We start from the raw sequence: 27,357 nt of genomic DNA, 5'->3' as shown, positions 1-27,357 counted from the left end.
GAATGTACTTCATCAAGCTTTGTAATACATTGTTCTATAAAAATTGCTGAAAAATAAGCCTTTTCACTATTAGAACAGTCATGTCATGTATGTTCTACCAAAATTTATTACCTATTAAAGAACATGATGCATATTTGATTTAGTACCACTGAATCTATGCATAAATAAATATATTTTCAATAAATTATAATTTTACTAATTTAGCTAGGGTTATCATTCATGGTACTTCTGACATTAGTATTTCAGTCCAACACTGAAGGAAAAATAGGTGCATATAAAAGAAGAAAACACATGGGTAAATAAGACCTTTGAAGAAAATATCGGCAAATAATTTATTTTATTGGTGTAGCGGGGGGCGGAACACAACTGGCTATGTTGAAGGGTTACTCCAAGCTCTGTACTCAGGAATCTGTTCTGGCAGTGCTTGAGGACCATAGAATATGCCAAGGACTAAACTCATGTTGGCCACTTGCAAAGCAAGCAACTTAGCCATTGTGCTATTTCTCCATCCCATTGGCAAAAATTTGACAAAGGAAAAATAAAAGGAATTATCTGAGTAAAATATCCATGTTTATGTATTCTAAATTATTTATTTAGAAATGTATATATATAGAATTAAAATAAATCATTTATTTATTGTTCATTCTAAATCATAAATTATGGAGATGAAGAACATAAAAGTGTGTCTACTGAATTACCAAAAAACACAAAAACAAAAGAACTGCATAGAGGAAAAGGTATAGTTTATATTCACAACCAAAGAGCACCCTAAGATAACTTCATCTGATGGAAATTATTAAATGATTAGGCCAGCAGAGGGCAGTAGGGATGCTGCTATCCTAGCTGTGATCATGACATCAAAATGCTATCATTAATTAACTAGTCTGTTTTAAGAGATGAGCAAACTGCATTAGCAACATATCAATGCCAGCAGTGTCTAGGGCTATGGTATTGTCATAGATAAATCCAGTTAAGTAGTATTTTTTTAGAATAGTAATATGAAAATACTATACCAAGAAATTTTATATTCTATTCATGTTACTCTTCTCAAAATCAAGTTGTTTAAATATATAGTAATTTGAATTATACATTATAACATGTATATTTATGTATGCTTACATGAATACAAATATGTAGACATTTATATCTTCTTCATATATATATAGTGTCATTTGAAAAGCATTTTTGCTTTTGAAATTTCTTATTTGTCCTTTAAGTTAGACTACTGAGATGGAGAAAGTGTGAATAAGATTAGATATACAAAAGAAATTAAATAAATTCTATTTAAAAGTGAGCTGGAGGACTTTAATTCACTGGATTTGAATCTACTACATTACTTTGAAATGCCAGTAATCTATCGCACAGTTTTTACTTTTTACTGTATACTCCCTATACTGTTTCAGGTATATCTCTGTCTTGAACTGTTTTATCCAGTGCTCCAAATTGTGGTTATTCTCTGCTAGGTTATAAAGATCAGCTATCAAAAACAGTTTAAACTATATTCTTGTTAATGTCAATTATATCTAGCCCCCATATCATTGTTGCTCAAGTATGTATAGATTATCTCTCTATTGAGCTATCTCTGAATACATCCATAAAAATATTCAAATTGAAAATTTTTTAACAAAAGGGAAATTCTTTTCTTCTAGTGTTAAAAAGTCAATCTTAAAAGTATCCATATCTCTTTCCCTCAGAAACTAGAAAATATGTTTTAAAAAAAAGTAAGCCTATAAATGTCTCTTGTAGATATCTTCAAGACTCCTCTTTGAAATGTGAATATTGGGACATGGGGGGATAAATATGAGTAGGGTACTTGTCTTGCATCTGACTAATCTAAATTTTATCCCTAGAACTTTGTCTCCCCCAAGTTCTGCCACGAGCGATTCCTGAGTTCAGATTCAGGACTAAACCCATAGCATTTTCAGATATTACTCAAAAGCCAAAAGCAACCTTAAAATGTTTTTTAAAAAGTGTAGATAATGAAAATAATGCAGTCTTTTTGCTTTGATGGATTTTGACTACTAGATACATAGTTCAGTAAGTAATGTGGTAAATGCAATAAGTCAAAGCTCCCTTTAGTTAAGACAATAAACAAGGGTGTCAGAGCAATAACACAGTGAGTGGGGCATTTGCCATGCATGCCCACCAGGTTGGATTCCAGCTACCCATATGGTTCCCTGAACTTGCCAGGAGAGATTCCTAAGCACAGTGTGGAATACCCCTGAGCTCTATAGTATGTATCTGAAATCCAAAAACTAAATAATCAACCAAAACAACCAACAAGATAATGAACATAAATTATATCTACCCACCTATGTGATCAGTCTTATTATTTTATTTGTTTTATAATTTCTGTGAGGCACATCCTGACATAGTTTAATGTCTATTCAATATTAAAACTTTTATTATTATCTAAATTTTGTAGAGCGATAATTTGGTTATCAGCAGATATTTATTTTTAATTATATTTTCCCAACAGTTTGATGATAAGGATGGCATTCAAATGGAAGTTCTAATTAAATGGACCAGCGATAGAGCCAATGACCTTGCATAGTTGTATGAGACCAGAGTTATAAAAAAAAAAGCTTCTTTCTACTCTCCTGCTTAGGGGAATATAAGCTAGATGAACTATCCCTCTCCAAGGTCAATGTTTTATTATCATGCAATCAGGTTTAAATTGGGTTCTAAAATCCCACCGGGATGATGATCATTGACGGTTATAAAAATAAGGGAAACTAGGAATGTGGTCCACAGTTCTTTCTCTTTAAACCTCTTACATATCAATATATGCCTATGAAATGAAAATGAGAACTGTATCTTTCAGAATATGAAAGATTTTAGGAGTCTTCATTGCCCAACCATTTAATTCCTGGTATTTATCTGATAAATATGAATATAATAAGCACATTAAACATACATTAGTGGCTGGAATGAAAAACTAAGAAGAATAAAAGTGAAAAAGTGAAACTTTAATGTAAATAGCCTCTTCATACAACTTTTCTTCCTTTAACAGATCTGCCTCCTCTGTTCCCTTTTATTCTATATCAAATAGACTACTGAAAAGATGGAAGTGACATTAATTTAGCTGTGTAGGTTTTTTTTGTTAGAAGATATTCTTATAAAAAAGAGATGGACAAATTTGTTTTAGCTGATAATACGTTATCTTCCCAGTTAGAAGACATAGGCTTATATATACAGAGCTAATCTTCAATTCCACTGTAATTTCTATTTCAGGTTCTACTGCTAGGATTCCCTTTGAACTGTGTCTGAAACTTTTCTCTACTATGTCTCTCTACCAATCTTCTCTCTTCTTTGGCTTGCCTGTTCTAACAAATAACCATTCAACTTAATACCTATGGCCCCCTTTTATGCGATTTCTCCTGTATTCTCTTTACAATGTCCTGAAAATATACAGGGTGGGAAGATCATATGATCCTCAAGTTGAGAAATGCTATCTTAAATTCTGTTTGTATAAAGAGGTGAGAGCATCTATTGTAATTTTACAAATTAATTAGAAGAAAAAATAAAACAAAAACTGTGTTGATAAGTATATTTAAAAAAAGGCTATGTAACCTTATGTATTTCTTTTTGCCTTTTTAAGAAACCAGCTCTAAGTACCAAGGAAGCTGATGGAATGGTGAAGAAATTGTGCACCATTTCCATTTGGTTCTACTCATATTAAACCTTTCTATATTTACAGAATTTTTTTTACTAATCTATAGACATTTTCAAAGAGTAGTCCCATGTTTGGGGGCAGTTACAAGCTTTTTTGTGGAACTTTGCAGTCAGCAGTTACATTTATTATAAACAGTATTTTGAGAAGCAGAAAGTGGTCACTACATAGTAAGATAATCAATGTTCACTGTCTTACACAAATGCTAAGGAACCTTGGGCTTGGGTGACTCAGAAAAGACTTTTAAGAGACACCATATAGTGTTTATAGTACTTTCTTTAAATATAAGATGAAAAAGCTGCAGTTATGCCTCCAGAATAAAGAGAATGTCTATTATTATTTTCATAAAAATTTTAAAGACTTTCTCAAAATTGTCTAGAATGGTTATAGGGCCCAAAACTAGAGATTAAAAATTAATCTTTAATTATAAATATATAATTATATATCCATCATTATAAAATAACCCTACCCTATACACTACATACATTGAAATAATTTGTTTTGAACCCCTTTATCCTATCTTTATTTAAAATGGTAGATTGTGTGGGACAAAAATTTGGCTAATATTTTGAGTTTAAAGAATATACAGAGATAGATAAACCAGAAAAGACCTTAGAAACTGCTGTTATGTAGATTAACAAATGGGAGAGACTGAGGGGACCTGTCACCTTTGCATGTTTCCCTACCCTTCTGTCTTCTGAAACTCTCCTGAGAGAACCAGTAAGGGCCGAGCAAAAGTGGTCTCCTAGAAGTGCCCAAGCCAAAAGGCCAAGATATACTGAGTGAGTGAAAACCAGCTACCAGAAGTGCCCCAACAGCAAGGTAGATCCTTCTGTCTCTGAAGGCAGGTGGGAGGGATCTGCCACTGCTGTGAGATTAACAATTGGGAGAGACTGAGGGGACCTATCACCTTTGCATGTTTCTCTACTCTTCTGTCTCCTGAAAGTCTCCTGAGAGGGTAAAGAAAGGCCCAGAAAACTGTGTCCTAGAGGTTTCAGAAGAACACAGCCTTTCTGCTTCACAGTCTCACACTCTTTCTAATTAATAAACCCCACCATAACATGCAGGAAAAAAATCACACTATAAGCATGACAATGGGGAAACTTCGCAGGCAAACACCATGCACAGAGAATGAAGATGATAGATCTGATGATCAAAAAAATACCAACCATCTGATTAAACTCTCAGATAAGGAGTTTAGAATAGAAATATGGAGGATCCTCATGGAAATCAAAGAACACATAGCTCTAGATCAGGAGTCTCAAACTAAATTTACCTGGAGGCCACAGGAGACAGTCGGGGTGAGGCAGCGCTGCATAAGGGATTTCACACACAAAAAAAAGTCCTCAAACGTCATTATTAACAGTTTTAATTATTTCTTCTGAACATTAATAGAACATTGAGTGAAGATCATGAACAGTTCTTCTGAATATGACATCTTTTGCCTATTCCTTTCTGCCAGAGACTTGACAGTGCTTCTTCTCATAAATCTGAACCACATTTGGCTTTAGAGAGGAAGCAGTTGAGACCCTCAGTATGGCTTAAAGATGATCATCATTAAGTCTAGACCTGTACTTTGACTTATTGAAGTTCTTTGTGGAGAATAACTTTGCACACAAATATGTGCTCCCAAAAAGGCACATGGTGCGCTTGAACATTCGGAAAAGCTCAGGGAAGCTGGAGGGGCAATTCTCTCAAAAATTGCCCGTGCATGTCTGCTTTTCCACTAATCTCCCTAAACTTGGCTTTGAGATCGGAGTTGCATTGCAGGTCAATGAGCTCCATTTGAAGCACAGGAGGGCCATCTTGCACATCAAAGGAAAATGGGTCCACAAAAATTTTGAAAGTGGCTTTGAGCTTTTTGAAGTCTGCAAATCTGTAATCAAATTCCTTCTTTCACTTAAAAATAGCATCAACATATTTCTCAACACTGAATGGTATGCCTGTATCCACAAGTTCCTTGCATGCTGGGAAATGGCAAAGGTTTGTCTGAGAGATGGGATTTCCATAACACAAGTTTTGTGGAGAATGCTCTCACGTTGTCATAGGCAGCACTGATAAGTTGCCCTGGGCCTTGTAACAACTTGTTTCATACATTCAGCTTATGTGTGATGTCAACAAGGAAAGATAAGTCCATGAGCCATTTGTGATCACTCAACTCAGAAACAGCATTCCCATCCTTCTCCATGAAAGCTTTCACTTCTTCTCTCAACTCAAAAAATCTTTTCAGGACATTTCCCCTGCTGAGCCAACATACCTCGGTGAAATAGAGCACATCTCCATATTCTGACTCCATTTCCTCTAGAAAGCACAGAACCTTCTGTGCTTTAAGCCCCTGGATCTGATTTGGTTGATGCATTTCACAACAGACATCACATTATCACACGGCAGGCATTTACTGCAAAGGGCCTACTGATGGATAATGCAATGAAGAGCAATGGCCTTCTCTACACCCTCCTCTTCAAGTTTTTTTTGAACAAGTGCCACCAGTCCATTTTTCCGCCCTGTCATTGATGGTGCTCCATCGGTTATTATTCCAACAAACCTCTTCCATGGCAAATCTGCATTCTCAATGGCATCACAAAGATGCCAAAATATCTCATTAGCGGTGGTCTGGCCATGCATTGGAATTATTGTGAGCAGCTCCTCTGTCAATTCAAAATTGCAATCAACATCATGGACATAAATTGTGAGCTGTGCAGTGTCTGTTCTAACTGTGCCCTCGTCAAGAGCAAACTAATATGCATCAAAACATTTCGCTTTCTCACACAGTTAATGATAAACATCACTTGACATGTCAGAAATGCGCTCTGCCACAGTGTTGGCAGAAAGACTGATTTTGCTAAACTGACCTTTCTTTTCTGGACAGATAATACTTGCAGCCTGTAACATGTGTTTTTCAACAAACTCTCCTTCTGTGAATGGTTTCCCTGCCAGAGCAATCATCTCACTAACCATGTAACTAGCGAGCTTTGACTGATGCAACATTCTCTTTGGTTGTTTTCTTGAAGAAATCTTGTTGCCTCATTAGACATGCTTTAAGACTGGCAACCTGCTTGGCTCTCTCATTTCCTTGATGTTTTGCACATTTCTCAGCATGTTTAGTTGAATAATGGCGTTTCAAGTTGTATTCCTTGTGCACTGCAACTTTCTCTGAGCAAATAAGACATATGGGGATGCCCTGTGCTCAACAAAGAAATACTGTGTCTCCCACTTTTCCTGAAATTGTCTGTTCTTGTCATCAATCTTTATCTTCACTGCAGGCTTTGATGAAGTCATGATGAAGGTATGACAAAATCTAATTCCATAATAAACTTCTCTCCCTTCTTTCCCTTCTCTCTCTTAGGCCTCCGATAATGCAAGGGACAGCAGGCAGGAGCAGCAGAAATGACGTCTGCGCTAGGTGCAAAGTATTCGCGATTATTTGCTAACCAAATATTCGCAATAAAAATTCGCATTAGTAAGGAAAAAAATCGCAAAAAATCGCATTAAACATTTGCACACCCTGAATGGAACTGCTTGGGTATGAGAATGTTTAATGAGATTTTTTCTTACTAAAGTGATTTTTATTGCGATTATTCGGTAAGTGATTAATCGCAATTACTGTCATATTTGAAGGCCGGCTGCGGGCCACAAAATGTTGTACGGAGGGCCGCAAACAACCTGCGGGCTGTGAGTTTGAGACCCCTGCTCTAGATAAACAGCACACAAAGATAGAAATCAGAAAACTTCAAAGTGTAATAACAGACCTAAAAAACATGGTAGCTGAACTGAAAACCTCAATGAAAGCCTCTCCACAAGGTAACAGCAGCCGAGGAAAGAATCAGTGAACTGGAAAGTGAAATGCAGAACAACACTATACAGCAGAAGAGATTGGAAAAGAACCTTAAGACAAATGCTCATAAAATAGAAAACGTACTCAAATAATGTAAACAGATAAAAATAGAAATCTTTGATAAACTCAATAGAAATAACATAAGAATCATTAGAGACCCAGAGGCCCAAGAAGGGGATCCCCAGGAAGAATTAACAGTCAAAGACATTATAAGAGAGAAACTCCCAGAGCTATCGACTGCATACAAACAAATCCTGTATGCCCGAAGATTACCAGCTAAAAGAGACCCCCCCCCCCAAAAAACACCCCAAGACACATCCTGGATACACATTCTTCTCCAATGTGATTGGGTCACTCTCCAGGATAGACAACACGCTGGCACATACAACATACCTTCATAAATCAATAGGATAAAAATTTTTCAGGCTACATTCTCTGATCACAGGCTCTGAAACAGCAGGATCAAAAGGGTAGGTTAAATTCAAAGGATCATCCTTAATTTACAGCAGACATGTCACAAGAAACTCTCAAGGCCAGAAAACAGTACTGGGATATTGTGAAAAGACTGAATGAAATGGATGCTTCAACTAGAATATTGCCCAGCCCAACTCATGTTCAGGTTTGAAGGAAGAATAAATAGCTTCATGGATAAGCAACAGCTCAGAAACTTTGCAGATGCAAAACCAGCCTTAAAGGAAAAACTGACATGTCTACTTTAAGACAAGACAGACCAACATACACACCAAACTTATACACAAACAGGACAATAAATCCCATGACAATTATCTCCCTCAATGTCAATGTATTAAACTCACCAATTAAGAGACACAGTGGCTAAATGGATCAAAAAGATTAATCCAACTTTTTGATGTCTACAAGAAACACACTAATAGTCAGAACAAATATAGACTCAAAATCAAAGGCTGGAGGAAAATCATCCAAGCAAACAACACCCTTAAACAAACGAGGTTAGCTTTATTAATATCAAATGACACAAACTTTAGACTCAGAAAAGTTGTAAGGGACAAAAATGGACACTTCATCCTAATAAAGAGATATGTGCAACAGGAAGAAATCTCACTACTAATCATATACACAGCCAATGAAAGACCAGCAAAATGTTTCATACAATTATTGACACATTTGAAAGAGAATATCAATAATAACTCAATAATTGTGGGAGACCTCAACACGGCCCTGTCAACACTAAATAGGACAACCAGACTGAAACCCAACAAAAATATACTAGCTCTGAAAAGAGAAATGAAAGAAAGAGGCCTAGTAAATATACATAGGACATTCCATTCCAGAAACCTGGATACACATTCTTCTTCAATGTGCATGGGTCACTCTCCAGGAGAGACCACATGCTGGCACATACAACACACCTTTATAAAATCAATAGGATAAAAATTTTGCAGGCTATCTTTGCTGATCACAGGCTCTGAAACTAGATGGGAACTACAAATTGACACAGAAGAATTTTAACAACTGGAAATTAAACAGCCTGCTACTGAACAACCAGTGGATCCAAGATGAAATCAAAGAGGAAATCAAAACTTTCCTGGAAACAAATGACAATGAAGACACAAACTATCAGAATCTATGGGACACAACAAAAGTGATCCTGAGAGGAAAACTTATAGCTTTGCAAACACACATCAGAAAGAAAGAAGGGGCATGCCTGAATAGCCTAACGACACAGCTTATAAAATTAGAAAATGATCAACAAAAGGAACCAAGAGTAGGGAAACAGAAGGAAATAACAAAGCTCAGAGCATAAATAAATAAATAAATAAATAAATAATAAAGTTTTTTGAAACCCAAAAAATAATCTGCAAGATCAAAAAAGTCAGTTCTTTGAAAAAATAAAGATATTAATAAAAAAAATAACTCTTGGCAAGATGGAAATGATAGGACCTTTCTCAGTATAGTTAAGGCCATCTACCAAAAGCCAATGGCAAATATTATCCTCACTGGAGAAAAACTGAAAGCCTTCCCTCTAAATTACGGTACAAGAAAAGGCTGTCCACTCTCACCACTCTTATTCAACGTAGTACTGGAAGTACTTGCTATAATGATTAGGCAAGAAAAAAATATCAAGAGAATCCAGATAGAAAAGGAAGAAGTCAAACTCTCACAGTTTGCAGATGACATGATACTCTACTTAGAAAATCCTAAAGATTTCACCAAAAAGCTTCTAGTAACAATAGATTTATATAGCAATGTTGCAGGCTACAAAATTAACACACAAAAATCAATGGCCTTTTAATACACCAATTATGATAGGGAAGAAATGAACATTAAAACCCCCATTCACATTAGTGCCACATAAACTTAAATATCTTAGAGTCAATGTGACTAAAGACATGAAGGACCTATACAAAGAAAACTATAAAGCCCTGCTCCAAGAAAAAAGAGAGGACATGCAGAAATGGAAACACATACCCTGCTTATGGATTGGCAGGATTAACATTATTAAAATGGCAATACTCTCCAAAGAATTGTACAGATTTACTGCAATCCCTCTAAAGTTACCCATGACATTCTTCAAGGAAGTGGATCAAACACTTCTGAAATTCATTTGGAACAATAACCATCCACGAATACTTAAAGCAATCCTTGAGAAAAAGAATATGGGAGGCATTACTTTCCCCAATTTTAAACTGTTTCACAAAGCAATATTTATCAAAACAGCATGGTATTGGAATAAAGAGAGACCCTCAGATTAGTGGAATAGGCTTGCGTACTTAGAGTATGTTCCCCAGACATACAATCACCTAATTTTTTATAAAGGAGCAAGAAATCCTAAATGGAGCAGGGAAAGCCTCTTAAACAAGTGACGCTGGCACAACTGGTTAGCCACTTGCAAAAAAGCAAACTCAAACCCCCAGCTAACACCATGTACAAAGTTAAAACATAAATGGATTAAACACCTTGATCTCAGACCTGAAACCATAAGGTATATAGAACAACACGTAGGTAAAAACACTCCATGACATTGAGACAAAGGCATCTTTAAGGAGGAAACAGCACTCTCCTAATAACTGGAAGCAGAGATAAACAGATGGGAATGTATTAACCTGAGAAGCTTCTGCACCTCAAAGGAAATAGTGCCCAGGATACAAGAGCCACCCACTGAGTGGGAGAAAATATTCACCCAATACCCAGCAGATAAGGGGCTAATAGGCACTGATGGAACTTTACAAGAAAAAAAACCTAATCCCAACCATAAATGGGGAGAAGAAATGAATAGAAATAGAAGAAATACAAATTGCCAAAAGGCACATGAAAAAATGCTCCACATCACGAATCATCAAGAAAAAGCAAATCAAAAGAACTTGAGCACCGTATCAAACTACAGAGATTGGCTCACATCACAAAGAATGAGAACAAGCAATGCTGGCAGGCATGTGGAGAGAATGGAACTCTTATTCACTGCTGATGGGAATGTCATTTAGTCCAACCTTTATGGAAAGCTATATGGAGATTCCTCCAAAAACAGGAAATTGAGCTCCCATATGATCCAGCGATACCACTCCTAGGGATATACCCTAGGAACACAAAAATAAAATACAAAAATCCCTTCCTCACACCTATGTTCATTGAAGCACTATTTACAATAGCCAGACTCTAGAAATAACCAAGATTCCCTTTAACTGATAAATGGCTAAAGAAACAGTGGTACATTTACACAATGGAACATTTTGCAGCTGTCGGGAGAGATGAAGTCATGAAATTTTCCTATACATGGATGTACATGGAATCTATTATGCTGAGCGAAATAAGTCAGAGGAAGAGAGATAGATGCAAAATAGTCTCACTCAATTATGGGTTTTAAGAAAAATAAAAGACATTTTTACAATAATTCTCAGAGACAAAGAGAGGAGGACTGGAAATTCCAGCTCATGACATGAAGCTCACCACAAAAGAGTGGTGAGTGCAGTTAGAGAAATAACTACATTGAGAACTATCATAATAATGTGAAGGAATGAGGGAAGTAGAATGCCTGTGTAGAGTACAGGCCGGGGTGGGGTGGGGAGGAGGGAAATTTGAGATATTGGTGATGGGAATGTTGCACTGGTGAAGGGAGGTGTTCTTTACATGACTGAAACCCAACCACAATCATAATTGTAATTAAGGTGTTTATATAAAGATATTAATAAAAATTAAAAAAAAAACTGCTGCTTTTCTAACTGCTCAGTGAAACCATCTCACACCTATCCCTGACAATCTCTGAAAAGAGAAAGGAAGAAGAGAAACTGATATGATATTGTTGTGAGTAGCTCGGTGACTTAAAGTGTGACCTCTGAAAGGAAATTCCAGGGAAGGTAGACATTACAGAAACAGGAGAATTACCTAAGTGCAGATGGCCAGAAATGACAGGCATAAGGTTACACTTGATAGATTTGGTTAAACTCAGATCAGTATCAAGTAAAAAACACAGTTGAATGGGTTTTCCTTGGAATAGTAAGGCCTTTTTATTTTCTTGTCGTTATGTGCTGCTTATTCAGTTGTTTTCCCAGAAATGCCTCACTTTCCATCTGGTGATGGAACAAAATGGGTTTTGTATTTTTAGGAACGTTTGTACTTATTTTTTCTAAGCTGTTACATGGACAAATTGCCTGGTGTATGAACATGGTTTTTAATTTACTTTTGACTCTCCTGCTTGTCTATTGTGGAGCAATCTAAGGGACATATTAAAACAACCATATTGTATACTACATATGTCTATGGTATGCTACATAGTGACTATTGGACAGCCTAGAGTAGAAGGGTCTCTGATTTGGTTACTCTGCACCATCTCATATCCCATGCTGAAAGATAGCATTTCATACAGAAACAAATCAGTGATGGATATTAATGCTAGTAGGGATTGAATTATTTAGTTCAGGAATTGAATCAAGGTCAGCTGCAAGCAATGCTATTGCAGATCTTCGGTTCTATTTCTGCAGCCTCATCTTGAATCCCTTCCCTTCTTTATATGTCACAGATGTGTCAGCATCAGACAAGTGCAAACGATTCAGCTATGTATGTGGATAGGCAAACAGACTGGCTTACAACTATTTGATAACAAAATAATAACATTAATTATTCTTAAGTCTTAATTTGGTATTTGGAAGACGAAATTTAAATTATATTCATGTTTTGCCATAATCTATTCAAATAGAAAATTATAAATACTTGGTGGTATTATAAGACATACGATCGTGGCCCAATTTATTTATTTGTTAAAAATGTCAATTAATATAAATAGCATATGTGGTTCATTGGTCTTATACTTAGGATAAAAGGGATTTAAACATGTTTCATAAGCTGAGAGTTCAGTTTGGGGTTTAGGTGCTGGCATTGCATGTTGTTAACTTTGATTTGACACCCAGCACCGAATGCTCTCCAGAGCACCACAAAGAGTGACTCATGAGCAGATTCAGAAGTAAGCCCTGTGACTGTAAGGTATCTGTCTCCAAAAATAGTTCTATATTTGATGGTAAGTACTGACAGTATTTGAAAGCTCCTATATTGCTTAGAGTTAAGCTATTATGGTATAATTGAACATAAAATAATGCAGAACAAGCTTTAAAATATGGGGAAAGAAAGAAGGATAGTGAGGAAATAAATAGAAAATGATCAAAGTCAACAGAACATAAGTCTTAGTTTGAAAAACTGAGCTTTTCATGATGTGGAGATGGGTAAGTTTGGGGGAAGGCATTCTAGTGGAGGGTGTAGTGTTAAAACATTATACTCATGAAACTGTCATTTTCAGTACTGAAAACCATAGTTATTAAAAAAATCAAATAGTAATGATAAAATTTGTAATTCTTATTTTATAATACTCATATAAAAATGTGTTCTAGGGATGGAACAATTGTAGTGTAAGTCTGGCACTTGTCTTGTTGGCACATAGCTAGTTCAAATTTGATCCCCTTTATTCTTATACTCTTCGAAGAGCAACAGCAAAGTGAAAATCCAGAAGTAAACCCTGAAGGGATGTCGGGTTTGGCCCCATTCCTCACTACTGTGCTCTAATATTTAAATAGTAAATTTATTAATCAACATAGTGAATATTGATGATACTTATAGTACCTATTTTCTCTCAGTCATGAAGCAAAGAAAGTTTGGAAAAATAGAAAAATCTTTATTTGATGAGAAATATCATGGAAACTAATAGTTTTATTAGAGGTATAATAGTGTCTTGCTCATATATTTAATTTATAGAGCTCATTCAGGGCAGAATAAAGCCTCCAGATATAATTTTGTTCACAAAATAGCTGGATTCACTAGAATAAAAGATGGCAAATTTCATAAATATAAACTTTACATTTACAGGTTAGTATGTTCTCCCAATATAAATAAGTATATTTATAAGAGAGCTAATTTTTGTTTTTTGAACTAAGGGCATAATCAGCACAATACTATGAGAATTAATTGGTTGGCTCCTGCCATTAACATAATCAATTATTTACATATAAAAGGTATATTAAATTAAAACATATTTAGTGATATGCATGAAACCCTTTTAATAATGATACTGTCATCCACAATGTTTAGGGAAAAATAAAGAAATGAACATACAACACTTGCCTAAATTGTATGTAGGCTATGGGTGGGAGGGAATCTAGGAACTTTATTGGAGAGATGTGGATGTGGGTGAAGGAAAGGATGTTGGAAAATTGTAGGCATGAATCTCAATCATGAATAAATTACAATTTCACTGTGACTCAATTAAAATTATATTAAAGAGATAAGTATTCTCAGCAATATTCTTCAGCAGTTCATTCCCATGTAATGTATAGGTAGTTTTCCCAAACAGCATTTTCAGAATATTGATGCATCTGAATTCTATATTATTAATACCATCAAAAAATGAGATGTCTTGTCTACCTAGGTGTATATACAACCTATGATTGTATCTTAAAGGTAATCTTTATGTTTATTATGAAAATGTGGCTATTTTCATTGGATTTGCTCCAATCTTCCAGATAAGTTTGACTCATTCAAATACATAATTGTATTGCAATTTTATATGTATTTGATGAATTTAAAATAATAGAGTGTTTACTATTATAATTGTACTTTAGAAAAATAATCTTAATCTTAATAAGAATGATGAATATTTCCCCAAAATAGAAAAATAAACTCACCCTTATAAAATATCACCGTTAAGAAAATATCAGAAATGTATATAACCCTCACACTAATGGGATCATTGTTATAAAACAGATAATAATGAACAAATGTTCTTTAAAACATGGAGGAAAGGGCAACTCTTGTCAGGTGAGAATGTAAACTGATATGATCATTAGAAAGGATTAAGGAGGTTGCTCAAGAAATTAAACCTAGACTACCAACTGTTCTCAGTGGATCAGTGGAAATAAAATCATCTCAGATAAATATCATAACATCCGGGGTATAAAAAATATTTGTGTTTAAATACCTAATGAATCAATAAAATATTATGATATTAACAAAAATATTATTCTATCTTAGAAAGAAGAAAACCCTTTCATTTGCAATAACAAAGTATACAATGTAAATAACTTTATAATTTTTCAATTGTACCCCCAATAAATGAGAATTATATATAAAATAACTATAGAATGGATGGCATTACAAAAACATTTAGCCCTCATTAAGTTCCTAAATTTGCAGTAACTCTTTCTTTATTGAAGTACTTGGACTTTATATGTGAGGGTTAATTCTTTTCTGGTTAGTTTACACAGGTAAAATTTTTACATTAAGACTTGTTTTTAGGAAGAAGAATTTAAGGTCAAAAAACCTTTGCAATAATCTATACTTTACTATATTTCCTCACACTTTTATAATGTTCTATTCTTATACTTTTTAATAAGTGAAGGAATGGAGAATCCTGGCATATTTAGGTCTCTCTTCCCTATTCTTTTTCTCAGTGTTCCAATTTCTTCCACAATAGGCACTTTGAAAATGCCTACTACAGTACAAATATTCCTGAATAAATATAGAAAGGCAACTAAAAACAAAGCTTATTTTAGATGAGTTCATTTATAAAAAAAATAAATACCCAAAAAGTAAACTAAAGCAAAAGAATAGTAAGATGCCTCTGTAGTCCAGCCAAATCATCAATATTTTCACAAAGCAAAACAAGGCCAAACAGTAATAAATTTCTAATACTCTAAAATCATCAGTATTTTTACAATACAAATTTATAATTATAATAAGAATATAGAAATATCTGCAAACTACAAAATAATGATTCCCAATATTTAAGAATTTGACACTATAAAAAAGTGTATCATTAGTGACTAATTTTAACTGTGAAGTGCATATAGCAAATGTATTTTTTCAAATTTTCAATAACAATTCATACAATATGCATGACTGAATTTATGGCGTGTCCACATGGTGAGAATATTGCTGTCCCTTCATTTAATTGTTTTAATGAATAGATGATCAGTGAGCATTGATAAAATCCCTTGACAGAATGTGTGTCCCACTGTAGGGATTCTTTCTCTCCAAAGGCCTTTGTTTGGGCTTCCTGTTGATGTCAATTCAGCTTGGGGAATCAGACCCACCCATACCTGTGGTGGGGCAGGCTATTTTGAAGAAAGAAAGAGTCTGGCTGAGAGGAAAGGGAAAGTAGAAAAAGAGGCAGACAACTAGAGGAGGAGCTACAAGAAGCTTCTTGGAAGAAAGAACAAAAGCATACGGAGGTTAGGGCCTTGGAATAAAGTTGGCTGACTTGGCTGAAACTTTATCTGACTGCTCTTGGATTAATCTCTCTGCAGTTACCCTTCAATCTTCAGTCCTAAACCTAGAGATGCCCAGCCGAGCTGTGCTGAAGGAGGCCTCAAAAGACACTTGGACTTTAGACATTATACTTTTCTTAAAACAATAGCCCACCTCTTCAAAATCTTATCTTCAAACTTAATTTACAACATAATATTTCAAAAATATTATTCAAAAATATTCAAAAAATAATATTTTAAAATATATTTGAAAATAGTACTTTGAGATGTTATGTAGCTAGAATAGTATGTATTTGCATTTTTTTGAAGCGTGGAAAAATATTTCTGTTGTTTCTTAGTCACACAATTTAATATAATTTTATTAGTGTCACCCCAAAAGGATTTAATACAGGAAGTCCTACTTAAGAAGGATAAATGCAGAATGATATCACTTAATTGTGCTATTTAGAAAAACTATGAAGAAATACAATGGTTTAAATGTGAATTCTCAAGAACACTTTAGGCCCCAGAGTATAGTGAAAAAAAAAAAAAAGGAAAGAAATTGAGTGGAGGAGAAACACAAATATGAAAGAATGGGGGAAAGGGTCAAGGATCTCTTGTGCATTGGTGATGTTAAGTAAGTACAGAACTAAATATACAAGCCATAATCAACAATGATGTAAATATGAGACCAAAACTTAAATAACCAAAATTCAAAATGAGCCTTTTATGCTTGCAGGCTGAGGGTAGGTAATGCTGGCATTGGATGGACTCTGAGAACATTGGATGACTGGTCATAAAACATGAAAATGTTCAGAAATCCATTACTGTCTTTGTGATATCTTTGTAAATAACAATGGTTAAATAATAGTTTAAAAATAGTCAAATATTAAATGAATGAGAATGAATAATCTTTTGAAATTCACTCATCATTAATAAATTTATTTTAACCAATAAAGTTAGGAGTTAACTAAACAGAAAGCTATTTGGTAACGTATTATATTTTAAAAATAAGTGTAAATGTGTGTCTGTATGTTTTTTGTTTTGTTTTGTTTTGTTTTGTTTTTGTGGTTTTTGGGTCACACCCGGCAGTGCTCAGGGGTTATTCCTGGCTCCAGACTCAAAAATTGCAGGCACGGGGGACCATATGGGATGCCGGGATTCGAATCGATGACCTCCTGCATGAAAGGCAAATGCTTTACCTCCATGCTATCTCTCCAGCCCAATGTATGTTTTAAATTAAAAAATGATCCAAGGGGAGAGTATTGTTAGTCTATATATTATATCTGATAGTGATATTTTGTATCGTACACTTTTTTAGAAGTGATCAAAATGTAAAAGTGAAGAACAAAACTGTATTTAGATAGCCAAAACAGCATTTTTCACCTTTTCAAGATGTAACATAGCCTGTATTTTGAACTTGTAAGAAAATAAGTTTCATATAATGTCTGATTGCACTAAAACAGCACACAAGCATTTTGAAAATAGAAGGCAATATATTCATGTTTGTTTTCAATGTTTCACTTAATTATTAACGGTGTTATCATGAATTAAGAAATAGAACAGCACAACATGTGAGAGCAAAGGAGGCAGGGAAAGGAAAGATAATCACATGCCTGCCAGACTGTCTCTGTCTCAGTTTGAAGCTTCCCACAAGAGATGAATAAACAACGCCTGCCTTTGCTATGCAGATATAATGAGAATTAGAGGTGACTTCAGGCCCAGCACCTGCACTAACACCACTTTTAGTTCTCTCCTATGTATCTATTCCATTTCTACTATCAGGTAAGTTCATATAAAAGTGTGAAATAGTACTTGCAGACAATTGGTGAAAATCAGTTTTGTTACAAAACACTTAAATGTAAAATGATTTTAAACACCTTTTAAAGCATAACAGCTTTTGTGGCTGGAGATATAGTGAATCAGGTAGTACACCTGTCTTGCAAATCTGACTTAGATTTGATCCCAAGCAACCCAGATTGCTCCAAGCATCTCCAGAAGTGATCCCTGAGAACAAATCTAAGAGAAAGTATTAGCCATACCAGGTGTGTTCTCCTCCAACCCAAAAATAATCAAACAATGTCACAATAGAATTTACCTGAAAATAAATAGATTTTTCACATTTCCCACATAAATTATTAAGAAGTCAAGCTCCTCTTCAGATCTCCATTAACACCTGTCACTATACAGCCACGAAGTTCAAAAAGATTTAAAAACTGACATTTTAAAATGTGAATAAATAAAATGTCACTAAGTAATTCTATTGGAAAGAAAACAAATAAAAATGAAAAAAGATAAAGGATAAAATAAATTATGGTTAATTTGTTATGTATACCAAAGGGCAAAAGCAATGAACCTCAGAAATGACTTTAACTTTGCAACTTAAATTTGCATTAAAGTGTTTCAGCTGATGATGTAGAACGGCATCCCTGTAACTTGGATAGAATTGGATATTATCAGAATAAGTGAAGTAAGTCAGAACGATAAACAAAGCCTAGTTGACCTTGGACATGTGGTATAAATAGAAACAATGCAAGTGAAAAGGATCATTTCCAAGAAAAATATAACTGAACTGCTAATAAGCATGTAGGGAAGGTAGGAGAGAAAATGGAGAGAGTTGAGATGGAGAGCATGGATATGAAGGGAGCTACAGATAAGAAAGAAGTTTGTGGGTTTGGCAATAATAATATTTTGGGAGGATTGGTTTTATGAGCCACACCCAGTGATGCTCAGGGATTGCTCCTGGCTATGAGCTCAGAAATTATTCCTGGCCTGGGGTACCATATGGAAAACCGGGAGATTGAACCAAGGTCTGTTCTAGGTCAGCGCGTGCAAGAGAAATGCCCTACCTCTGCGCCACCAATCCGGACCCTGGACAACAACATTTTTGCATATAAATGGTATATACTTTTGTGTGGGCCTGGAGATATATATCAGGAGATATATATCAGGTACAACACTTGCTTTGCTACATATGAGCTCCAGGATCTATCTTAATTTGCAACCTCTCCATCATCACTAGGTTTCATAACAACAATAGACCTCACCCCTAATCTCTTCTTTCTAAAGTTTTCCCCTGTGACATTCCTAAAGACCAACTCTAGGCCAGATATGTCTATTAAGCTTCTAAATTCACCTCAAATTTCAATTTGGGAGTCCTGGATTCATTTCTAATACATAGTGGGATACTACAAAAGATGGGGTAAGTTTACCCAATTTACATAACTATTTTAACATTGTTTCTTAATATATTAACCAGTGGAATTTTAATTCATATATATTTTACTGTATTTTAACAAGAAATACTCCATAACTCACTATATCAAACATTCTGAATTCTCTGCTGTATATTAATTTATTTTGAAAAATCTTGGCCTAGGGTTGGAGCATAAGGCTTCTATACCTGGTAAGCACCTGCTTGCAGGTAGGTATAATAGCTTGAATGCGTATGATATAAAGTTCAGCTGCATCATGAAAGAAAATATTTTTTTCTCTTTGTTTGGTTTTCGTTTGGTCTTGGATTTGGAGCCACATTTGATGGTACTGAGGAATTGCTCCTGGCTCTGTGTTTAGGGATTACAACCAGTGGGCTTGGGGGATTACAGCTTCAGGGGATCATTTGTTCAGGGACTCAAACCCAGGTTGCCTGTATGCAAGATAAGTGACTTAATTACTGTATTATTGCTTAAATCCCAATTTATTTTGTTAACAGTGAAGAGAATGCCCTGGTGTAGACTGGGGCTGGGAGCATATTTCCCATGCATTTTTAGTCTAACATGAAAATTATATAAATGCTATAACTCTAAATATAAACTTGTCCTTCCAGATAGTTATGAAAATGTATTTGTCAAGGAAGAAAGATGGAGCACATTACATTTTACAATATGCAACCTGATTTAAAGCTCTTAATATTTAGACATTTGATATGTGGGTTTTCAAATGCTGCACTGGAAAAGTTACACAGATTAAGAAATGTATTTCAGGTCTATTGTAAAATATATCAATACTTTGGTGGGTATAAATCAAGGGAGTTCTTCTATAACAGTTTTAGTAGTCAAAGGAAACTTTGATCTAATTCTAACTGAAAAGTCAGTTAACTAATAAGCCAGCTTTTATCTGAACTATTCTAGGACATGACTATATCCAAGTTCCCACATAGTCCTGCTCACTCAAAAAGAGGATAGTTATTATTATAAAATAAATGTAATTTTATTTCTGCAGAATAAAAATAAGCTTAAGAAATATATTTCTCCATGTAAGCAGAGACATCAAGAAGAAAAATGAAAATAACATTCTAAAGGTATGTACATTCTTGGAATGATGGAAATACAGGTGAAAATGTTGGCTACATACAGCAACCAGGGACAAAATACCCACTGGAATTTTATAAAAATTAAAAGGGAACCCTGTCTTCTTCCATTCTCCAACCCAAAGTAGAAGGCAAGTAGAACAAAACTCATCAATGTCTACAAAATGTAGATATTTTTATTCAACTCTTCTCTTTGGGGATACATTTTATGGACATGATTTTCTTTAATGGGTCTTATATTCCTTGAAAAATTTGGATTATCTTTTTTTAAAAAAAAAAACTAGTTGCAGAGCCAGAGGAATATAATAGCTTGTAGAATATTTGCTTTGCATTCGGATAAAAAATGTTTGATCACAGACATCCCTATGGTCCTTGAGCCCTTATGGTCCTCTGAACTTTGAATCAGGGTTAGGTAAACTTTGAGTACCACTGGACGTGGCCCTAAAATCAAACCAAAGCAAACAAACATATAAATGAGCTGCATCAAACATTATTATATGACTCTGGATTTACAGCCTTACCTGTTAATTAACCTAATCTATTCAGCACAATTTCTCTACCCTTGTCTTCCAAAAACAATATCTCAACTCTTGTCTTCCAAAAACAAATACAAGTATATACAATACATGAATATTTGCACAATATAATGAGTACTTGCAGGGGAAAGAAAAATGACCCAGGAATTATTTTTGTTTGTTTGTTTCCATGTCTTTTGTAGTTGTTACTTTATTTTCAGATGTTTAGAATTTACTCCTGGCTCTATGCTCAGAGGTCACTACTCACAGAGGAGATCATATATGGTTCTATGGATTGAACCCCAGTGCGTTCTCCATGCAAGGGAAGCACCGTACACTCTGTACAATCCCTCTCCTCTGGAGTTTCGCCACCTTTTTGATTCTCCCTTCTATCATCACTTCCTCCTTCTTTCTTTTCCTTCTCTCTCCCATCCACCTTCCTTCCTCTTCCCTCCTCTCTTCCTCCCTCTCCCTTCCTCCTCGCCTTCCTTCCTTTCTCTCTTCTTTTTTTCTTTCTTCTTTCTTTTATCTTTCTTTCTCTTTTATTCTTTTTTATTTTATTTCTTTTCTATTTCTTTTTTCTTCCTTCCTTCCTTCCTTCCTTCCTTCCTTCCTTCCTTCCTTCCTTCCTTCCTTCCTTCCTTCCTTCCTTTCTTTCTTTCTTTTTCTTTCTTTCTTTCCTTCCTTCTTTCCTTCCTTCTTTCCTTCCTTCCTTTCTTTCTTTCTTTCTTTCTTTCTTTCTTTCTTTCTTTCTTTCTTTCTTTCTTTCTTTCTTTCTTTCTTTCTTTCTTTCTTTCTTTCTTTCTTTCTTTCTTTCTTTCTTTCTTTCTTTCTTTCTTTCTTTCTTTCTTTCTCTTTCCTTCCTTCCTTCCTTCCTTCCTTCCTTCCTTCCTTCCTTCCTTCCTTTCTTCCTTTCTTTCTTTCTTTCTTTCTTTCTTTCTTTCTTTCTTTCTTTCTTTCTTTCTTTCTTTCTTTCTTTCTTTCTTTCTTTCTTTCTTTCTTTCTTTCTTTCTTTCTTTCTTTCTTTCTTTCTTTCTTTCTTTCTTTCTCTCTCTCTTTCTCTCTTTCTTTCTTTCTTTCTTTCTTTCTTTCTTTCTTTCTTTCTTTCTTTCTTTCTTTCTTTCTTTCTTTCTTCTTTCTTTCTTTCTCTCTTTCTTTCTCTTTCTTTTACCTTTCTTTCTTCTTTTCTTCTTTTTATCTTTCTTCTTTTTGTTTTTTTTTAATTTTTAATTTTTAATTATGAGAACAAAGATGCAAAGCAAGAGGACAAGATAAAGTTACAGTGGAAGGACAATCACCCATAAACAGAATTCTCAGAAGAAGCCCCCTTGCTGATATCTTAACTTTGAACATTCAGCCAAAGAACATTAAGATAAATAAAACAGAACACATGTACAATTACTTTGTCCCACAAGTCCCCATATTTCTTAGCAGCACAAAAGCAATCTAAAGCCATAAAACTTCTGTAGTTCCTTAAACATTAAAGGCATAGTATTTTTTTACATTTCCATGAAGATGCATATTAGTTTAAGTTAACCTCAAAAGTTTAAGTGGGTTCTTTATCTTAAGAATTAGAATCAAAGGAGCACAGTAAAAACGGTGTTAGAGTGGCAATTATTGTTTGCATAGGCCCACCAAAATATGAGGGACATGGAAAGGAAAAACCTTGGCCTAAATATAAGGAGACCCTACCCCTGAAGTTTCCTGGCATAAGACCAACTCTAGGCTTCAGGCAAACTAGTTTGTCTAGTCCAAGACATTGTCTATAGTGCCAACACACTTTTATTTTTCACTCAGTCTCTGTTGTTGGTATCATGTTTCTGTTTTAAAGATCCTGGAATCTGCATATCCTACATTGAAATCAGGATGTGGAGCGTCCTCTAGTATTTTTCTTTTTACTTTTATTTTTCCTTCATCCCTTCATTTATTTTTTTCCCTTAAAATTTTTAGGAAATAAGAAGTGGTATAGTTATTCAACTTGTGGCAATATGGATGTAGCTGGAAAATATTACGTTAATTAAGTAAGCCAGGAGAAGGACAAAATACAGGATTATGTAACTTATATTTGGTATTTAGAATAACTCCATGAAGAAACACAATGGTCTAAATAGTAGATATTACAAACACCATTTGTGTCAGGGTATAGGGAGGAGATGAGATCAAAACATCTGGAAGAGGAAAAGCACAGAAACTATACTCTCATGAACACTGCAAAGAAACAAAAAGCAGAAACAGCTGTTTAGATCAAACAGGTGTTCAATCAACCTTTCACTACAAAGGCATATAATAATGTACTAATGTTTTTATCCACACAATCAGGTGCAGAATATGATTGGAAGCAGGGAACTCCTGCTATAGTGTTTACTATTAGTACATTCTAGTGCCTTAATTTTATTATGTATAAAATAACTCTACATCTCCTTTATTCACAGAGGTTCATGTATATATAGATTGGACACCCTAACTTCACAATTTAGTGCTCTAATTATTATACTACATATACATTACTCATTGTGACAATGGCTTGATCAAATATTCCATGGTTATGTCTTCTACCATAACCTAATGCTTATGACCATGAAGTAATTGCACACCAGAAACGTGTGTTGCCAGTCCCACTCATTGTGTATGTTTTTGCAAATTACTATTAGCATTTCTCTCATTTTTATAATCTTATTATATTTTTTTCCTTTCTCTTACTATTTGTATATTTATTTGTTTGTTTATTTTGTAATTTTACTTCTCTTTTGTCTTTCAATTAACATTTTTAAACAATAGGGGCTAGGGTTATAGCATGGAAGTAAGGCATTTTCCTTACATGCAGAAGGTCGGTGGTTCGAATCCCAGCATCCAATATGGTCCCCTGAGCCTACCCGGAGCAATTTCTGAGCATAGAGCCAGGAGTAACCCCTGAGCACTGCCGGGTGTGACCCAAAAACAAAAACAAAAAAATATTTTAGACAATAAAGGTCAATGAGATGGACTAAAAATTCATTATTAGTTATGAAGAAAATAAATATGAGATGATTATAAAGTGATTCTTTATTTGAAAAGAATAATTGTTTATCTTCAACAATGTGACTCATTTTGCTTTATGCCCAGCACTTCTCATTCAACTGCACACATGCAATCATTTAGGTTAATGTAGATTATCTGTAGCCATATTTAAAATATAGGGATTTTTTATCCTATCTAAAAGTGATTAAGCACAGGCCAATTTTTTTTTCCATATTTTTATCATTTCAGTTTACCCAAGACACAAGAAACATGATTACAATAAAGTTTGGATTAAAATAATGTATACATGTGTATGTGTGTCTATGCTGTATGAATATACATACACTGTTATTACAGCTGTGATTTTTAAAAAGTACAATACTTTTATCTGTCTCCTAATTCTCCCACATTCTCACTAATGAAAGTAATTTAGAACCGTTATAAACAATCTGGAAGTTAATAGTCGTTAAACGGAAATTTAATTTTTATTCCCTCTTAAATTGAAGTGTCTTTGAAAACCTATGTGCTTAAATTTGAAGAAATAGTACAGTGGATATGTTTTTGGCTTTGTGAACAGCTGACCAAGGTTGATCCTTGGTACCCCATTTTGTTCACAGAGCCTGTCAGAATTAATCCTTCAATGGAAAGAAGAGTAAGACCCTGAGAACTACAATGTGCCCCTCATGTCTACCCCAAAGAGAATTTCTATTAACTTAGTAGTATAAGGAAAACCACTTGACATTTTATTATTCTCCTAAAAATGTTTAATAGTAGTCTCTCTGTTTCAGACCAAACTGACATATTTTGTAAAGAAAAATAGCAATTATTTCAATAGTCATGATTACCTTCATCACTATTTTAAACATTGAAATAAATATAGAAAAAAATAAAAATAATATTCAAATGCATTATTATTAACAAATTTAATCTCCAGGATTATAAAAGTACAGTTAATGTTTATATAGGTAGTATTTTATTGTTATATGTTTTAGAATTTGGGAGAAGCCCATGCAATGATTCTGGGATAACTCCTTGATTGGTGATTGTGCAACTGATTGAATCTGTGACTCTCATATCACAAAGAGATGGTGCTCCACCCCTCTGATTTATCTCAGTGATACCAAGTTCTGTCTGTTTTCATGATAAAATATTTCAGATAATCTGAACATTTTTGTGCCTTATAAAATTAATATTATTATATAAATATTATAATTCCACTATATTTATGTGATATTAATTATTATAGATCTTGTTTTTTAGATCTCATTATAGCCTGTGATAGTTCTAGTACAAAAGGACTCTCAAATATATGCTCTTCTTTGAAATTCAGTTTTGTTTTATAAATCACTGTCCAGCCTGCCTTTACTTCTCCAAATTTTGCAAGCTCTAAGCCTAAAATCAAATCTTTTAACAGCATTGAAAAAGAAATATGTCCCGTCATATACAAGTTTTACAGTTTCATTTTTTATATAAATTTCATATAATCCATCAATCCAATAAAAAGTTACGTAAATATGTATGAGGACTCTTCACTATATTTCTTAAACATCTGTTATACCAAAGAAACTTTTAATGGTTACAAGTTGTCAGATAAAGGAATAGGCATACTTTATGGAGAGTGATACATTCAAAGATAAAGGCAAAGTTTATATTGTATCAGATGTCATGCTAATGTAAATAACTCTAGGCCAGGCAAGAGATACAAAACTTCCTAGAAGTTCAATCACAAATCAAATATATCTATGGGTAACCTACTCTGTAAATGGGTCATAAGATTGTTTCAGGCAAGTTTTACTCTATGATAATACAGATCTATTTTTGTTGATTTGTCAAAAGATAACACAATGTCAGATATGAAATGAATTCTTCAACTGTTTATAAATTCATATCCATCAAATATCCTATCTATTGAACATTATGGCTCTTTGGCTACTAATTTCTCATTTTATATTATATAGAAATCTATTCTCTTAGGTGTAAACTACAAGGAAATCTGGGAGGAATACAGTATAATTTCTTGAACATATTAGATCAATGTTGTGAGAGGCATATCAGGCTGATAAAAATGCTATAAGACATTAAAATAGTTATAGGAGGCAGAGAGATAGCATTGAGGTTAAGGTACTTATTTTGTACACCAGATGACCACTGTTCACATTCCTGGATATGGTCCCATAATCGTCCAGTTGTAACGCTTGAGAACACCTGAATGTGACCTTTATCACTATCGCTCAAATAAATTGCAATTAGAGCAATTTAACTGAACATACATAAAAAGCTTTGTAACTATTTGTTCTGTCATATCTTAAAAATTAAGTAAGAATGGAAAGAGGCTCAGATATAAACAAAAGGGTTGTACTTGATCAAATATATACATGTTGAGGTGAGAAGAGAAGTTGAAGTTAAGGACAAAGTTCATTACTAGATTCTGGAATTGACTCCTGCAGGTATAAAGCCTAACATTTTTTTTATTTTAAATTTTTAATTATGAGAACAAAGATGCAAAGAAAGAGGACAAGGTAAAGTTACAGTGGAAGGACAATCACCCATAAACAGAATTCTCAGAAATCCCCTTGCTGATATCTAAACTTTGAACATTCAGCCAAAGAACATTAAGAAAAATAAAACAAAACTCATATACAATTAGTTTGTGTCACAAGTCCCCAAATTGTAATGCATTATAATATTTCTTAGCAGCACACAAAGCAATCTAAAGCCATAAAACTTATTTAACTCCTTAAACATTAAAGGCAAGGTACTTTTTTACATTTCCATGCAGATGCATATTAGTTTAAGTTAACATCAAAAGTTTAAGTGGGTTGTTTTTCTTAAGGATTAGAGACAAAGGAGCACAGTGTAGTGCCATTACACTTTTATTTTTCACTCAGTCTCTGTTGTTGCTATCATGTTTCCATATTAAAGATCCTGGAATCTGCATATTCTACAATACAGTCAGGATGGTGTGGAGCACCCTCTTGTTTCACCTCACAATTAAAGGGCAATGCAGAGACCCCTGTCCTGTAAGCAGGTCGTTGTTGTTGTCAAGTCTTCTTAGTGTTAAGGGAAGTCTCTTTTGAGCAGGTCGATGTCAAAGCAATGCTAGGCCTTCCCTGGTAGAGGATTGCTTCCAGGTGTTATAAAAATCCTTGGATGTTTTGTAGATAGCTTCCCTGGTTCATGAGTGAATGGAGGATGCCCATTCTTCTGAGGCCTGTGCCAGGTCATTGTATCAATGTTCAGGGTGTGAGGTCCCATTGCACTACAAGATTTGTGTGTTCCAATCTCTATTAGATAAGAACTTATTTGTATGTATAGTATTTTCCCAT

At 34.3% G+C, this 27,357-nt stretch overlaps 1 protein-coding gene across 1 annotated transcript in view; it reads right to left on the bottom strand.

Annotated features, from left to right (window-relative positions):
• The window catches only part of CSMD3 (CUB and Sushi multiple domains 3), a 1,236,222-nt gene that overhangs the window by 589,848 nt on the left and 619,017 nt on the right, over positions 1–27,357 (bottom strand). The window lies entirely within an intron of this gene.

The sequence above is a fragment of the Suncus etruscus genome, chromosome 5 (assembly GCF_024139225.1).
Source record: "Suncus etruscus isolate mSunEtr1 chromosome 5, mSunEtr1.pri.cur, whole genome shotgun sequence".
Lineage (NCBI taxonomy): Eukaryota > Metazoa > Chordata > Mammalia > Eulipotyphla > Soricidae > Suncus > Suncus etruscus.
The sequence above is the reverse complement of the archived record's forward strand: the minus strand, read 5'-3'. Positions and strand labels throughout refer to the sequence as shown.